Raw genomic sequence first — 18,895 nt, forward strand, 5'->3', positions numbered from 1 at the left:
CAGTGAATTCTGAATAGTGATAGATAGAAGACCAGTGGTGGAGCTGCAACACAACGAGAGAGACTGAATAAAACTATTCTTATTTCTTCTCCTTTTCAAACTGACCAGGTTGCAACTCTGTCATACCCATCTTGAGCCATTAGACAGCTACAGCCAGAGAACATAAGCATTGATTTCTTGGAGGAGAAAGCCAGCCTCGGCTTTAATGCTATGATTCTTTACATAGATCCATGTGAAATTGCTCTGATAAATGCTTTTTCAGATTATGGAAGTTTTTTTGCCAGTTGCTCTTATATTCCTTTCACCCTTCAGAAAGAAGCTGTAGGATTCTGGAATTACCACTTCACACCCTCCCGCCATCTACCAATAGTTCACATTTTTATGGAGTTCACCACCTATCAAAAAGAACAGAGAATAAATTCAAGAAAGAGAAAGCTATGATAATATATGAAGTATTAATTCATACAAGCTTTAAGTCATGCAAGCTTGGAATCATTTGAGACAATGAAAAAAAAAAAAAGTAGAAATCTTGTATTCCAAACAAGCCATTAAGGAAGCAAAGAAAGGTATTTTTCCAGAGGAAGGACCAGTTCCACATCAAAACTATGAAAAGCAGTATTAATTCCTGGGGATATTTTGGGAAATAATTTAGAACTAAGAAAGAAATTAGTTATGAACATGTGCCTTGTTGCTCCTCGAATCACTTCTACTAGTATATAGTTACCTTAAGATTCCCAGACCACTTTAGCTGATAAAGAAAAAACAAACCCTTGCCTGCCTGTAAGAAACAACACTACCACTTAGATTTCTCATCTGAATATAGTTTTGAATTTTCCTGGAAACCATTTCTTCTCATGCCTGTTTGAATATGCTACATTATACGACCTGCTTCTACATAGAGTGGAATGAATTGTTTGTTGGAAATCCTTCAATGCATCAAACACTTATTGATTCCCGTCTAATAAACATGAAGGTGGGAGTACCCACGCATGGGATGTAGAAGATTTTAAAACCTTAATTCTCAAGAAATATAAAAAGTGTTTTTCTGATTTCATAGGAAAAGACCAAGATCAGTTCAGACAACAAATTACAATAATCTAGTAAAGATATTTTTTTTTAATAATTGCTGTACAGAACACACCTAGAAGAGATCTATGTTGCATTTGTACTAATCTTTGTAACGCTTGCCTTGCGGTATTTTGAGTTTAGGTGCAAACATATTTCTTCCTCTCATTACAGGTGCAGGTACCTGATTTTGCAGCTTTTCTCCCACTGAGTCCTATTATAGCTTCCTCACTATCCTATTGTACCTATTATTACCCCTATATTATCCTATTATTACCCACACATCTTATTATAGTTTCTTCATGTACTAGAACCTCCAGCAGTCTGGACACTTGAATTTAATCTCTTTAAAGGCATTTCAAATTTCAGCCACTGGCTTTCTTTCTAACTTGGCTTTAAAGAAAACCTACATTTAAAACTAGTAGAAACTTATAACTTTTACTCAAAACTGAGAAACTGCAAAACTGAAAGTCTATTTACACTGAAGAAATAGTAAGTTTGTCATTTTGAAGAACTACCCTTGGGGTATTCAAATTCTGCAAAAATCTAACTAAATCATATCTATTTACACTCTCGTATTTCATTCATCACAAATCTCTTAATTAATCCACCAGAGTTGGCATAAATCTCCATCTTTAGTGTTTTTGTAATGCCCACCACAAGACCTGGGAGCAGGGAGATGTACTCAGGAATATTTCAACAGGGGTTCAAGTCACAGTTGAGGCAATTTAAGAACCCTTTACTGGTTAAGCCTCCATGTAAACTGGTGCAATAACTAGTACTGAACATCACCAGCTTAAAGAACAGATACAAAAATAAGAACAATTCCCATTTAAGAGGTGATAACCACTAACAGGAGTGGCTCCCTTTCAGGTTCTACTATCATCTTGAGGCAGTCTTTATCTAAATATATCCTTGCCAAACCATGATGCCACCTTGTTCACCACAAGGAAGGAGAAACAGATTGCTCTATACATCACCTGCAAGCCCAGGCATGTCCACTTAAATTGTTGAAAAAACATTCACAATAGTTCCCTCAACAACAGGCCTACATTTGCTGTATTGTAAATGCCAGCCTCCTCACAAATAGGTTTTAGATTCGAGATGTACAAATGATAGATTTTCCTGTTCAAGGCACCAATTGACCAGTGAGATATATGAAACAAAGATAACTCCAGTGGACATGTAATGGAACTTGTAATAGTCACAACGAAATACCCACACATTGCTTTTTGCGTGATCTGAGACTCATTTAATTCTCTGGTAAATGGGGTTTGGTTGGTTGTTGGTTTGGGTTTTGTTTGTTTGGTTTTTTTTTCCAGAAAGCCTTAAAATCTTTTGAACTGGATGATAAATCCCAAGTGAACATTCAATTCAGAATAAAAATCAGAAGCCTGTCAAAATGAAGCGTTTTCCTCAATAACTATTTGTGAAAAAAGAAAATGGCAGGCAGTTTGTCAATCTTTTCCCTTCCCTGTAAGCTGCACCAGCTCATGGAATCCCATCAACCTATAACAGGAACCTCATATTTCAGTCAGCTTCATATTTAGCTTTGCTCTTTATGCAAAGAAACCTCTTTGTTTTTTAATTCCACCAATGGAGCTTTTTTTTAAAGTGGGGCACTGAAACCGGATGTCACCCTCAGACAGCAATGAAATCCTTTGCAAATACATCTTCCCAGTTTACTTTCATGTTTTGATAAGCATTGAAACAGTTAATACTGCCTCAATTATCGGCTTTTTACATTAATCCTCCACAGAATTCCATACACTTGGGGTGAAAACTCTGCCTTTAGCAACATCTTTGTCTCTTGAGACCTTTCCCCGCTGCCTGACAATTAGCTTTTCCTTCTGGGAAGCTGAAGCAGCTTTCAATGCAAAACAGCAAGAGTTACCAAGAACAGAAATACTTTGGGGATTTGTCAGTAATTTACCCACTCAGATAATATTTGGTATAAGATAAGTTATTTGGCATAAATGGATCTTCTTCACCTTCAAAAAGAGGTGAAGTGGCTTATTAGTCAACATATAAAAATACTGCAAGTGCATGGATATAAAGCAGACAGCTATACTATAAAAACATATATTTGGTATTGTTTTATTGATACCTCGCTTCCACCAAAGACTGTGAAATATGGGTAGGAAAGTGGGCTGACGAATCTGTTTGCTTGAAGAAAAAAAAGTAACAAAAGTGGGAAACTTTGTCTATTTAACCAATTCTACAAGGTCTAGTTTTCAAAACCCCATACCAGAGATCACAATTTCCATTTAGACAATTATCTTAAGAAAAATTTACACAACATCATTTAGACAGAGTCCCGTCATTCCTTAGAAGATGAATGTATTCAAAATTAGTCAGCACACAAAGAGTAACAAGTTTAAAAACGCCAACAAAACAAACCTATCCTAAGACAAGGTGAATTTGGATCAACAGATAAGTTAATTGACAAAGTTAAAACTTTAAGGTATAACACAATTCTTATATCACTTCATGTCCTGGGTAAGTGTTGATGCAGTAATTATGTAGTCAGAAAAGTTAAAGATTTGTGTCCCCATGGCTGCTTATAGATAACCTGCCATATTCCCAATAGACCACCTTACAGTGAGTTCAGGCTGGTTTACTTTAGTTAAAGTAAGAGTCAGTGGCAGAAATATTGGAAAAGAAAAACACAGATCTCAATGTTTAGCTAAAATTACTGTTCCTCCAGATATATTTCAGAAGGCTGGCAGCATCCCGTAATCTACTTTTCTAGTATTCGTCTTAAGACGGTTAATTTCCTTAATCCTAAAAACAAGCCACAAACAAAGCAGCAAGCAATGATTTGTAGATGATGTGTATTAATAAATAATCTATTTTAAAGATAACCAAGCACCTAATGTTACCTCTGCAGAAGTTTTCAGGTATGATAAGTTACAAACTGTTATTAAACCAAAGGCTTACTAGTGTAGTACAACCCCAGCCATCAACTGTTAGGAAAGGCACGCTGACTGATTTAAACCACCACCAAGATGAAAATCTTGGTAATATACTAATAATTAAGGAATCAGATGTTCTAAAATCATTTTCATGTGTTAAAAGCTTAAAGTCAATAAAGAACAAGAAAGAAATACTTTGTGAATACCTCTGCTAAAACTGCAATGCTTTTGGAAAATACAAGCAGTACTTGGTTTGCTATTTACATCCCCGTGTAGGTATTCACATCAGGTTTCAGTGAGATCTATATGTACATGCTGTTGATAAGCAGCATCTTATGGAAAAACTCCATTACTTGTGGACAAAGATCCGGCACCGCTCACCATCTCGGTAATGTAAGGTCATTCTAATTACCTCCTCCACACTTTATTCTCCCCTCTGTGGCCTTAGTAATCATGAGGACTCTTTGAAATGCTGATGCAGCATTATACCGGTTTATTTTGAAATATGCTGTATATAATAGTAATCATTGCAACTGCATACTGGATACTTGCTGAGGTTATCTTCTAAAAATTATTCAGCTACATACACTGAACAAGGCAATCCCCACATTTGAATGCTACGTAAGCAATATTTATCCTAGAATCATAGAACAGTCCAGGTTGGAAGGGACCTTTAAGATCATCTAGTCCAACCATCAACCTAACTCTGATAAAAAAAATAAAAATCACTAAACCATGTCTCTAAGCACTGTGTCAACCTGTCTTTTGAATACCTCCAGGGATGGTGCCTCAACCTCTTCCCTGGGCAGCCCATTCCAAGGCTTAATAATCCTTTCAGCGTAAACATTTTTCCTAATATCCATCCTAAACCTCCCCTGGTGCAACCTGAGGCCATTTCCTCTTGTCCCATTGCCTGTTCCTTGGGAGGAGAGACCGACCCCCCCGGCTACCCCCTCCTTTCAGAGAGTTGTAGACAGCAAGAAGGTCTCCCCTCAGCCTCCTTTTCTCCAGGCTGAACACCCCCAGATCCCTCAGCTGCTCCTCACAAGACTTGTGCTCTTTGTACTCCAGACCCCTCACCAGCTCCGTTGACCTTCTCTGGACCCACTCCAGCATCTCAACGTCTTTTTTTGTGGTAAGGAGCCCAGAACTGGACACATTCCCTGTTACTAACAGCAGAGAACGTTATAAATAGTTTTTAAAGAGTCCAGCTGTTGGACTAGTTTGTTAAATAAATCAATCAATCAGCCTGTAATGACTGCAGAGGATTTACTCATGCTCCCTAGTGAAGTTGAGGACCTCAGCACAGAACAAGTGCCAGGAGCTCTCCAGGCAGAGCCACTGTTTTGTACTTCCCACCCCATGCTTTGTACCCTGATTTATTAAGGCTTCTCTGTTCATTTGACACATAAAAACCCTTTCTAAGGGGTGAAGTGTGTTCCACCAGATTAAGGAAAAAAACTGCAGCCTGTCCCATACACACCTGTTGCTATGCTGGAGGGAAAGTGCTGTCACATCATCTGAAGAGATCAAAAATCTCATCATTTAACTCAACACTGTAGCTAATAGCTCAGCATTAGAAATAACAGCTACCACACTGTAGCATCATTCCCATAATTGCCACTCGATAACAAAGGGTTTCCAGAAGGGAAGCGGCAATTAAAATGTATTTTTACTACAGCAGTCTGAAATAATGTTTTTTAATATTTTTTTTTTTTCTGTGGCTATATTCATGTGGAATGAATCAAAGGTCTCCTTGCCCAGCAATATTCCTCACCCCCAGATTTTGCCCAAAGTAGATGTCTGGGAAGCACAGAACAGAACAATATATATACATCATCCTTGCCTCACTGCTTTCCCACCAGCCATTTTCATTAGAGCCTTCCTGAGCTGGAAATGGATTGGGGTTTTGGTGGTGTTAATTACCTCACAGTTCTTAAGGCAAAGTTTCTTTTATGCTAATCAGCACATAGTAATGGAAGCAGAAATTGATGTTAATTTCAAATTTTATAGTTAATATTGTGAGTTTAACACATTTGTGTCCCATTCAATTTTGCAGCCAGCAGTGGCTTTTATGGTACAACATGAAACACTCCCAACAAAGTCTTTTGAAAGTTTCCACCCATTTACGTGTTCCAGTCTCCATTCCTATGGCAAGAGGAGGATAATATTTTATGCTAAACCAAAATGAGTTCATTTATAGTGGAAAATTACTTCTATATATAAAGCTATGAGCAAGAACATTCAAAATATGACTTTATTATTATTTACATACACGGTTTAGAGACCAGTGCTTTTTCCTCTGGATATATCTCTACTGAAACTCTAGTTGCTAACCAGGGTTTCATTTATTTATTTATTTTAATTTGCTACATAGAAGCTCTGCGGTAGCTCAATTCCATCTTATTTCAAGATATAAAGCCAAATCAATTATATTTCATAGAATTGTTTTGGCTGGAAGAGACCTTTAAGATCCCACCATTAACCAAACACTGCCAAGTTACCACTAACCCATGTCCCTCAGCATGACATCTGCCCAGCTTTTAAGTACCTCCAGGGGTGGCATTTAAAAGTGGATGCCCCACTTCCCTGGGCAACCTGTTCCAGTGCTTGATGACCCTTTTTGTGAAGGATTTTTAACTAATATCCATCCTAAACATCCCCTGGAGCAACTTGAGGCTATTTTCTCTTGCCCTGTTGCTTGTTCTCTGGGAGATGAGACCGACCCTGACTTGAGTTTATTTATCCCAGATTTCCCTGTAACAGAGCAGCTCATTTCCCCTAATCAGGAAAATGTTCCCTTGCTAGAAGAGTGACCAGTGGCTCCTCTTTAGTCAGGAGACCCGGGCACAGTCTCTCAGAGGCACTTGAAAGCCTCAAGCCTGACTCATCTCCTGTCTGACCAGAAGGACAGCTGTAATAATCAAAGCTCTGGACAGCCCTCTTACATAGACCACTTGTCCCCAACACCAGGGCTGGCATCTGGCTCAAGTCACATACAGAGAACCACTTGCATGACTATTTAAACAGGCACATTCATCACAACACCAGAAGATACAGGATGTCCTACACAGTGAACTATTTTGCTTATAGAGTGGACCTATTTTCAGCCAAATGGAAAGTAAGAAGGCCTTATGAAAGAATGACCTGCAAGAACAATTCATCTAGCGCCTCATTCACTCCCTGTCTCTTTGAATGAATTTCAGTTTAAAAAAAAAAAAAGAATTAGAGAGAGGCAAGGAATGGCCCATGGGTTGACAGATCTGATTCAGCCATCAGGCTGTAGATGGTCATTATCCAGTCTAGAAGCACCGACATCTGTAAACTTTTGAAGTTACTGATGATGCAAAAATGCATGTTGAGACTGACCTGTACACATGTTCTGTTGGTAAAAAGGCAGATCTTACCTCATTTTTGACAGCCATGGTACAAATCTGTGTGCATATACATATAAATATACACACAGAAGTACACTTCATACGTGCCAGATGAAGTCCTCAGTGTTTGGAATACCTTTGCTAGAGTTTAACTGAAGTAGAAGAGAATCAGCTAAAAATTTTATTCCCATTAAAACGTGAACTCAATTAATTCTCTTAAGACTGATAACACTTTATTCTCAAAAGAGAATACAAGTCTCCACTCATAAGCTTGAACACTCACTATCCCATTAAATTCCAGGCAGCAAATGAGCAACTTTTTGAAGGAAACTATACCAGTGGCTCAAATAATCAAGGTATACATGAAAGTGGTAAAACAGAGGAGAGTAAGACAGAAAAGATATTACTACAATTCTGATATTTAGGCCAACTGATCTTCTAAGAGTATCTTTTATGTTTTCATTTTCTTTGATCTGCCAACACCGGCTTTTTGTTTGTTCTTCCAGTTTAATGTTTTCTGTGCTAGTTGAAGAGCTTTTAGTTATGACCCTCATTTGTGAGAGTTACCCTTGAAAGCACGTCTCCCAGACTATCACCATCATTTTGATTCTATGCTAACAATGCTGCTTTTATGCAAAAAAAAGCTAACCCCCCCCAAATCTACATGCACCACGCATTTATCTCAAAGCTCATCTGGCTGAATTGCATGACAGGCTCTTCTCCAGTTATTGCTCTACAAAAGTCTTATCTACCTGAATTGGAGTACGCTAATCATTTTACATCTGAAAATAAAATAAAAGTGATGTCTCCAAAATGATTTAATTTACCATAATTTAGTAAGTTTGTATTTAAATGTGGCAGCACTCCTTTTAAGGTCCTGGGTTTCTGCACTCTGGGCCTACCTGTGACAAGAGGCTTTTGAACTGTGCATGTGCCATCAATAGAGGGGTTGCTCCTGAAGACAGAGGGAAAGGGCATTCCATAGAAACCAGTTAACTGATTATCCAGTTTCCTAACATTTTAGAGATGTAAAAATCAAGGGAGAAGCACATTTGTGTCAACACCTCAATTTACATAAATTTTAGCTCTTTATACACAAAACAACAACCTTTGTAACTTATTGGCAACCAGATCTGCATTATAAAAAAAAAAAGGAACAAAACCCCATGCATTTTTTTTCCCCTCTAATTCAGGATAAGCTGGAGATGTGGAGAAGCCTTTCTGCATTCTACCAAGGACAACCTACTAGAGAATATCCCATGCATTTTTTTCCCCTTTAATTCAGGATAAGCTGGAGATGTGAAGAAGCCTTTCTGCATTCTACCAAGGACAACCTACTAGAGAATGGAAAACCCCAAACAAGCCACACAAACAGAACTGGTAAGTGTGCCTAAAATAAATAAATAGATCATAACAGCCATCAGAAAGATCAGACTAGCCAGAGTTTCAGAACACAGAAGATCCAAAAGAAATAAAAAGTTTACTTGATTAATTCTATCAGCATAATGCAACAGTAGTTGATGGCACCTTCAGCGCCAATTTCATCTCTGCATGGTTCTCTTTCCAAGGGATACAGTGAGTTTATCTATTCAAGTATTTAAAGATTTTTTTTATTATTATACTCCCATTGATCATCAAACTTCCAAGGCAGCATCTTTAGAACGTTTGATTACAAGTATAACCTATTTCTTTCCCTTTCGTATTTGAAGCCCACTAATTCAATCAAATGCAACTATTTACAGTATTGTGTGACATACTAAAAATGCAATATCCCCGTCTGCTAATCAGCATTCTCCAGTGAAATGAGTATGCACAATCTAAAGAGACAGTCGGATAATGGGCTCCCTGCTGTTCTTCGTCTCCTTCAAGTCATAGACTATTTCTACACAGGCAAGAAATACACAGAAAATGCAAATAAAGTTACCCCTAGTCAGGGGTGCAATCAAAGGGGTCTCCTTAGACAACACAGATTAGAATAGCTGAGTTTCAGGATAACCTGTGCTCTAGATGTACAAACTGGGGAAAGAAGAAGGGGACGGAATTGTTTCACTATCTATTATTTTGGTCTATGCAGAATGTGTTCCTGAGAAGTCACCTAAAAGTATTAATGTGTAAAAGGGTTTTTTTTAAGACTTTTTTTAAGAGTTTTTTTACTGATTGTGAAACAACCACATTTCAGCATCACATTTAGGCTATGCAGTCCTCCCCTTCCTTTTTTTAATCCAAGTGATAAAACTGCAAGTGATTAAGCAGAAAAAAATATCTTCCCATCCAAGATCAAATCCTGTCTCCCAAGAAACTCCTGGGAACCTTTAAAATTCACCTATGTTGGAACAAAATATCATCCCTATATCTAGCAGGTATTTTCTTCTTTGACATTCTACACCGCTCAGTTGAGAGGCAAGTGATATATCTTGACTCAATACCATCATACCGTGTGGGGACAAACACATTGTCCAGTTAAAAAGAAAAGCTGGGATTCAAGGAGAAAAATAAAAATACAGTTTACCACAAAGCTCCAAAGTGAAAGCCTAATGCTTCCTATTGATTTTTTTTCTGCAACTCAAGTCCCAGGTTTTCTTCAGAAGATACTCAACTGCTTGAGTAAACACAGATATAGCAGGATTTTGTGTCCCACCCACCCTCAGTCTCATTTCAGTTGCACAAATTACAAAGAAAAACCTGGACACCCTCAGCATATTTTAAACCTGATGCACAAAGACCATTCCCCCCCCCGACCACATGACTTCAAGAAGCAAGTTTATACAAGTTTGTGATGATCAGGAGACATGCAGTTTGCATTTATGTAAATATTTATACAGAATCCTTCAGACATTCTCTGCTGCTTTTAAGTATAACACACCACTAGCGATACATAAAAAAAGTCTAATAAAAAACCCAAAACAACCAAATCCTGTAAAAAGAGAAATTGATGCAGGCAGGTGATGAATTGTTTCTTAAGATGCTGCACCCTACAACAGCCCACAATTTTCATGTTGCAAATTAAAGCTGATTTCCACCCCCACAGATCACTGACTCTTCCTTTACTTAAAAGGCTAGTGAACAACTGGTTCAACATCTGTGCCAATTTGTTTGTACAGCAGAATTGCTGCAGGTAAGTTGATTTAAGAATACTCAGTATACCTCTTTATTAAAAGATTTAATTTGATTTTTTTATCTCAACTCATTCTACCATGATTTGTGGAGGTGGAAAATAGAAAATTATTTTTGGTAACCCCCAGGTAGAGATGAGTTTAGGAAAAGAAGTAGGGACTTAATACTAAGTTCAAAAACAAATAAGCAAAAGTGGCATTAATACAGTTCTGTAACAGCACTGATGGTTACAGACCCCTCCAAACATTGCAGGGCTTACACTTATGATCTTGCCCAGACACTGCCCCAAGCTGTGATGTCCCGAGGCCAGAAACACCCTCCAGCAGCACCACACTCTGCTTCTCCATACCAGAGTGCCCATCTCCCTCCAACAATCCTTCCTCAACGTCTAACGAAAGCTGAAGCCAAACTGGAAGAGGGTTCCCAAATCAATCCCTTGGTGAGAAACACAGCAGCTGGTGTGCATTTACTTCTATATTCAGTCACACACACGTGTGTTTATAATTCATTTATAAAGCATATGAAGTCTTAACGTGCACAGTAATTTCACATCGCGTTGTCTTTCATGGACAAAGCATTTTCATGAAATATGACAAAGACTTTAAATGATTGCTGATGACACGTGTCCGGTGTTGTTTTTCAACCTCAGCTGCAAAAATTAAACACAATAACCAGAAACAGCTTATCTTCAACCAGTTTTGTACCATCATTTAGTCTTCCAGAACACTGACACTCCTAACATCACTTTCTTCTTCCCTGGTTTCCTGTTACCCATTAAAACACAGTAAAACTTCTTGTAAAGGTATAAGGAAACCTTCCATTTCTAATTATTTTAAAGAACTTCGGAAAATTGTTCTATCAACACAATTAGGGCATTCAATGGAAGCACTGTGAATTACAGACCTGAAATGGAGGCCTTCAATTTGGTTTTCATTTTTGCAAAAGAACTACACATTCTAAACTAGAACCACCTGATCCACTGAGAGAACCTACTTCTAGCACTTCAGCGTTGGCCATAGCTGCAGTCACGATGGCTTTCCAGAACACATTTAGAGTAAAAGACTTACAATAAACTTCATTTAAAAAAAGAAAAGATATAACACAAACACTTACAGTTACTTCCTTGCTGTAGGATCTACGTTCTCAGTGAAAGCACGAAGTTAGAGTCTGAAGTTATTGCCTATTAAGAAGTCAAAGCAACATGAAGGTGTTAATTTAATATAGAATAAACTTTGAATTGCAACAGCTAATAAGAATCTTTTCATACCATAAATAAGAAATATACCCACAATAAGGTCCATGGGGTGTTGTTTTGGTGTGGGTTTTCTTTTCCATGAATAAAGAATCACAAATGCGGGACAAGTGGAAATTATGTCTTAATAGAGACACCGTCACAGAATGAGCTAAGAAACACCACCTTGGGACCAGAGGAAAAAAATTCAGGATGTGCATAAATAAAACCCTAATAAAATGAAAAATAAGCTCTAACTCATTCTAGTACTCCAGCAGCAGACACAAATTATTACAAGAAGGACACATTTTTGTATTACTGGCAAAGTAAAATCCCAGGATTAGGACCAGATAACAAAGATATGCATTGGACAGAACTCTGCTGACTTTTTAAAACATTGAAACCAAAGTGATGGCATCTCCAATTTATCTCTTATTCTGTTGGACTTATCAAAGGTACCAGATCTGAGAAAAATGCAAATCTGATCACATTGCCAATACCAGCTTTCGGTATATAGGATGAGCAACTAAATAGTGCTAAAATAGGTTCTCTTACTCTGTTATAGTTCAATTTTTTGTATTGCTAAACCAGAAAGAAATAAACAGAAAACCACACATTGACAAAGTCAGGTCTTTAGGATCCATGAAACCAGTTAAGCCCACAGATAACCGTGTACATAAAGCATCTCTGAATTCATTATGTGACTGCTTAGATGCTACAGTAGTATGAAAAATCCATGTCCATGGATCTCTGCTATTGAGATCCTAATGTTTTTATTTATATTATACTTACATGTATATATTACATTATATTGCTTCTATAAAAGTTATCATTCTGGACTAAAATGATCTTTCAAAGTAAGTATTTACACTTATTAAAACACCTTAGTTTCAAATATTGTTCTATTCCCCCCCCCCCACGTGCAAATTCTAGGATTATTTAGGAAGAATTATGTTTTATTTTAAACTCTACCAGCACATTACTGACTTCTTGTAACACAAAAGCTGAGACTTCAGACAGAAGGTGAGGCATGGTTATCTTGCAACAGAAACACTCTTATTTGCAGGTTTATCAACATAACTGAGATAGAAATTAGTATTCATTTCATCTGGCCTCCAGATCAAAATGGGTAAAAAAAAGTATATTATACCAGCAGAGCTTTGGAAAAAAAACTACAACCAAATTTAGACCTACAGAACTGTGGGTGCATGTCAGGATAATTTCATTTATTACTACTTATCACACAAGTCATGAATTGATCAGCAATAAAGCAAGGCAATTAAAACCTGTATTTTAACGTATTTTCCACTATGAGAAAAATCTAGAAACAGCTTCCAAAGCTGAAAGCCCATTTTGTCCCTTTCATACACAAGAACTATGAGGAATTCTTTTCTAAAACATAGGAGAAGCAAATAAATGTTTTATTTTCTGGTACAGGTTGAAAACCATGCAATATGTTTTTTTCCAGTATTATCCAGCAATATTCAGTCAGATCACATCACAGATAAAGATTACTGTTTACAGATTTGCTAGGTCATTTAAATACAAGATGTTCTGGTACACATTGAGATGACTCAATGCAAGATAAACTCTCTCTGTCTCAAAGTTTAGGTGTTTGTTTTCTGTTTTGGTGTGGGTTTTTTTGGTGTTTTTATCTTCTCATTTAACAGAGTTAACTATTGTTGTCAAGCAAGAACCAGATTTAATTCAACATATGAATTAACAAAGGAGAGCCTTAGTTCTTTATAATAATGACATTATCTGTAACAATTCTTTAGTTTCTCTCAAGTCTCCCACTTCCATTGTTAAAGATACACATATATTTACATACACATTTTAATTAGTAAGTCTTTACTAACAAATGAGAACAATAAAGTCTGGAAACTGTGCATGACCCGCTGGTAAAATAATGTTTACAGATTTTAATTAAGTTTGTTATTCTACTTAAACCTTGGTTCCCAAATAAAAGCTTTCTGCTTGAATAGGAGCAGGGTGCTACGCAGAGGTTAAAAAACACGCTGGGAAATTAAAACACTTTGCAGCACCTGGTAAACATCAGTTTATTGCCTTGAACAGGAATATCAATAGGCTGCCTTGAGAAGATGCTTATCCCAGAAAAGATGCTCGACGTTAATTCCAGAACACAAGTTGTTCAAAGTTGATGCCTTTGAACACGTCTCCTGCTGGCCCAGCAGCCGGGAACACCGGGGCTCTGCTTGCACCCCTGCAGCAGGTGGGAGAGCAACGCAACCACACCACTTGGGTATCCCCAATTATCTTTGATTATGGAAAACCACTGCTAAAGCTTGCCTTGTTTACCTGTCTCAGTAAAATTCTGGGGCAGTACATGTAGTTACTTCGCTTTTTGGACCACGCTATAGACTCTGGCTACGACATACAGCTGCTTCGTGATATCAGAATAAAATAAAAAAGCTCAAAATCAAGAATTCCATACAGTAAATACAGCAAAACCAACATACAAATCTAATAGACTTTAAAGCATCTAAGTGGCATTCACGTGGAACTGAGGTGTAAGGTCACAATTATAAGATATACACAGTTAAAGTAGGATTAGAGAAGCAATATTTGTTCCGTGTTGCTTCCCTACCCACACACTAATAGAAGAACTTAAAGCTAATACTTAAAATTGCACCCAAGGACTAGAAGACACACCACCCATGAGCAGAAGCTCAATCTATTTTGCCTATCAATGAGAAGGTTAAGAGGCAAAATAATAGGAACGTGAGAAGTGATGACTCTCCACTCGCGTTGATACGCTTAAGGGATTAACATCTAGAAACAGACGATAAATAAAAACTGCATCCAACAGAACAGGATTAATAACCACTGGCATGACCAGCCAAGATATTGAGAAGATTCTCCATCCATCTAGATCTTACATCAAGAGGAGATCTTTTCACAAGGGTAAGCTTCAATTCCATCTCAGAGCCAGGACTTGGTGTGGGGGTCACTCATGGTTTTCTGTTCTGATGACCACGCAGGATATTTTGTCATTACTTATCTCACCTCTGCCTCATAGTAAGTGTCACCCCTTGACAGTTCTGTGCAGAGATTTAAGAAAATCCCCCACCCCTAAACCCCACAGCTCCTCACCTGCAATTCATCAGTTCTACACTAAGGGCAACACTGAATGAACAAGTGGATATTAAGATACTTAAGACTAACACCACTGAGCAGAGGCACAAATTCTTATCTCACATATGAAAAAGCCATTTAGGAAGCAGAAGAACAAATTCTACATCTAGCTCCAATAAAGTAGGAGTAAACATGAGGATCTGTACATGGATTATAGAATCACAGGTAATATACATTTTTACATTACATATGCACAATTAAGAAATTAATCCAAAATTAAAAATACCCATATCACTCTTGTAAGCTAAGTTTCCTAAGCTGTTGTGTTTAAAAGATAGGTGGATCATAAGGCTGTAAAGTAATTTATATTTTTTTTTTGCTACCCCACAGCAATTGCTAGTTCTTCCCAGTGTTGACTGCAAATATTACATTTTTCTTTTCCCATTTAGAAAAAAAAAAACCAGAATGGTAAACTCAAAGGAGTTTGTTGTTATGCCGAGGACATCCAATCAAAATCTGTTAAAGTAGAAATGCTCTATTTACTTCATTGTTTGAATTATTTCTCCATAAGTTTTATAGATCTTTCTGTTTAAAGAGAAAAGATAGTCATCAGCTAGCACATTTTTTTCCTTGGGTGTTTGTTTTCTCTTTTTTTGTTTTATTAAATAACAGGTGTGGGTAAGCGATTTTTTTTTTGGCCAGGTGATAGGCAAGGTTAAAACATAAGCAAAAAAAAGTATACAAAATTGAGGTGTAGGCACCATTTAAGAACAAAGCCAACTATTTAACTTCAGAGCTAGAATTTGTTATTTTTATACCAAATCAAAATTCACACAGTACACATTTTACAGTGGCAGAAATCTGTATGTTTGATCACAGTAACTCACTAGCAGCCGTAAGAACTACAACACACACACAGAAATTTGAAGTTCACATGCCACTGCATATGTTTTCTCCAAAAAACTGAAAAAAGGTATCATCGATTAAAAAAGCAAACCAAAACAGACAATATTAGGGGATGAGCTGTAAGGATTTGCTCCCAATTTCACAAGCCATACTCTCCAAAATAATTGTTTTTCACAGCTAAGCCCAATGAAACCTGCGCAACAGAAAAATGCGTGAATATTGGAGGTTTGTCTGCTTTGAAGGAAGACCTTGGAGACCAGCTATTCCAAAGCAGTTATTAATCACCACATCTAGTTAGTAATGAGCTACATTCATTCTTTTTGAACCTTTGTATCACAGGTTGCTCATGTCCACCTTAATGTGGAATGCAAAGACCTGTAACTTGCTGGCAGAGATGCAGCAAGAAGGGATTTACTGGTAAGCCAAGTAGAGCTGATGGCACTGCTCTAACAGAGATACACGTGTTTGTAAGAGACAGAAGCAATATTTATTTAATTAAATGACCAAACTATTTCCAGGACAGAAGACAACAGAAAGATAGAACTTAAACCAAGAGAATGAACCCATCCGTGAGATTTGGGCAGATTGAAGAGGAAAACTAGCTCAACCCCCTGACTGCCCCTTGCCCAAAAGGGAAGGCAGGACCCCTGGAGATGAGAGGGGAGACTTTCCACAGAACTTCAGTGTGACTGTATCAAAACCATTTCTTGAATTGTACGTTTTATAAGTTTTGTCACTGAAGTCTATTTGGACTGTCAGTGTGCTAGGCAGAGGAGAAACCGGAGCAGTAAGAAGTCTACCAGTAACCATCAAGGGATGAAGGGGCTTCAGATGCCAAGGGGCACACATCAAGTTCTGACAGGCTTGAAATACATTAAAAACATGCTTTAAAAGCAAAGAGTTAACCACAGAATAATCAATTCCTTCCTTCATGTCTGTTGCTGGCAGGAGCTCGCAGCAGGCGGCTCCCTGGGTTGTTGGTCAAAAGGCATCAAGTTATTTAACACATACCCAGTCTTGAACTTGTAGATATAAAAACATACACACAAAAATCATGTGGAATAAGCATAAGGACATTCATACCAATTCAAAGTTTCAACAGTTTATTAAAACACTGAATAAAAGCTTAAGAGGTACTTAATACTTTTGGGAGATCCCTTTCATGACAACTGTATGAACACACTTATGAACAACGGCAGAAAAAAATATACTGCTCTAAGGAATAATTTAAGGAAGAACTAAATCTAAAAAGTAGTAATAAAAGCATACTAGAGTCAGCAAAAGAGTTCTATAGAAATCCATTTTTATATGGTGAATCATAAAGAGATGAAACTTCTTTTTATTATGCATAGGCAATTTATCACATTTATATGAGCAAAGGTATGTCCCTACGTGATAGGACACTGAAAGGGAAACTTCACTCTATTTCTGACTCAATACAGGCCCCAACTGCACTTCAGTCATATTTTACACCTCCACATTTAATACAGTCCCTCAGTCATGGTTATTTCATTCAAAAAACACTCAGATATCAGGACAGTGAGAAGCTGAACTGACTGGGTAGAAAAAATCTTGTATATTTTTGAAAATACACACAGTGGTAAAGGGAAGCAACTAAACATCAATAGACAAAACCGAGAAAATATTACAGATAAATTTCATTTTTGAAGCCAAGTATTACCTAGAAAAGGCCTTGGAATTGCAAACACGTCCTCAGTACAACACAAATAAGCTTATTTTTCCCAGGTTTTCCCATTTCCACCAGTACCTATTCCCCAGAGGGAGAGAAAGAGCCCTCAGAGGACAGCAAGATTTCAAGGACTGTAAATGAAAAGAACCTATTCACTCCTAAAGTAAGCAGCCATTAAAGTGCAATAGAGGTGTTAAAAAAAATCCCCACCACTACTTAAAAAAAAAAAGAAGCTTTAAAGTATTGATGATTAAATAAATAATACTTCTGAAAAAAAAGTTTCTACTGTATAGGTCAGAGATCTGTAGCGTGTCATTTAAAATAGGGTTACAAGAAGCAGGGCTACAGTTAGCGATAATTAGCAGGAAATGGGAGTGAGACGAAGAAAGTTCATCTTTTAAAAGCATCAAAAAAGAATATATAAAGAAATTTCTCTTTCACTTCTCATGCACCTGACATTTCTAAAGTGTCCCTATGCCTTTAGAAAGTTGATTTTTTTAAAATTTTTTTTTAAAGAAAGTCTGAAAAAGCTTTCTTAGAAAGAATGACTAATTGGTGTGAGCCAGCTTTCTCGAGCTACCAGTTGTTTTTAACAACTCCTAAAATCATAGACATAACAGTGAATTGACATTTACTCTAATTTTGTCACTGAAGTTGCCTTTTAAAAAAAAAAAAGAATATCCTCTTTACTGTTAACTTTCTAATTCAGAGTCTCTCAGGTGTTTCCCATGTTTCAACTTCCCTCCACCAGACAAACAGTTGCTGGCCAAGTGGCCTTCACCAGACTGAGGTGAAAGTTTCTTCTGCAGTTTCCATACAGATACCCACAGTTAGGAACTGTGCCCATGAAAAAAAACAAACAAACACAACAAACCAAACACTTTACACAGATATCTTCATTTAGGCTTGACTATACTTTGAACCAGCCTATCTTTAACATTCATACCTAAGTGAATTTTAAGTGAGTCGCAGGAGAAAACATGGTGTGGGAATTTGTTTTAGCAAGTGCAACTGGTTTGCTAGTAATTAGAGGAAAGACCTTTAGAAGGGAACTGGCAGAGTATTTAGGTTTTTTTTTTTTCTTCTTACCTTAACAACCTCTCCTTGAGAGATGTAATGAGAGCAGAACGAGATGAGATGTGGGAAAACGGGACTAAAGAGTGACACAAAGAGGGAATGGAAAAGACAGTTGGAAGCAAAAATGAAAGACGATAAGGAAACGTGCACCAGGAGGAAAGCATTAAAAAAAAAAAAGAAAATTAAAGAAATATGGAGGGGAAAAAAAAGAGTTAAGGAACAGGTTAGAAAATCGACTAGACTACACATCAGCTGGAAAAAATGACCAGTGTAGCAGGGCAGGGTGTAATGCAGAGCAAGACTAAGAGAAGACACACCAGGAGCAGGGCTGGAAGCAGCAAGCCATAGCAGCATGGCTCCTCACGCCTCATCTGCTCGTTAAGGCTGAGAGCTGGCTCCACCAGGAGACGGGAAGGGTTCCACA

At 37.5% G+C, this 18,895-nt stretch overlaps 1 protein-coding gene across 1 annotated transcript in view; it reads right to left on the reverse strand.

The window, feature by feature from the left end:
- TENM3 (teneurin transmembrane protein 3) overlaps window positions 1-18,895 on the reverse strand; it is a 1,441,984-nt gene that overhangs the window by 1,098,434 nt on the left and 324,655 nt on the right. Inside the window, exon 4 of the mRNA XM_014945587.1 lies at window positions 11,585-11,651. The gene's annotated coding sequence lies outside the window, so the exon portion shown is untranslated. The remainder of the gene's footprint in view (window positions 1-11,584; window positions 11,652-18,895) is intronic.

The sequence above is a fragment of the Calidris pugnax genome, unplaced genomic scaffold (assembly GCF_001431845.1).
Source record: "Calidris pugnax isolate Ruff unplaced genomic scaffold, ASM143184v1 scaffold58, whole genome shotgun sequence".
Lineage (NCBI taxonomy): Eukaryota > Metazoa > Chordata > Aves > Charadriiformes > Scolopacidae > Calidris > Calidris pugnax.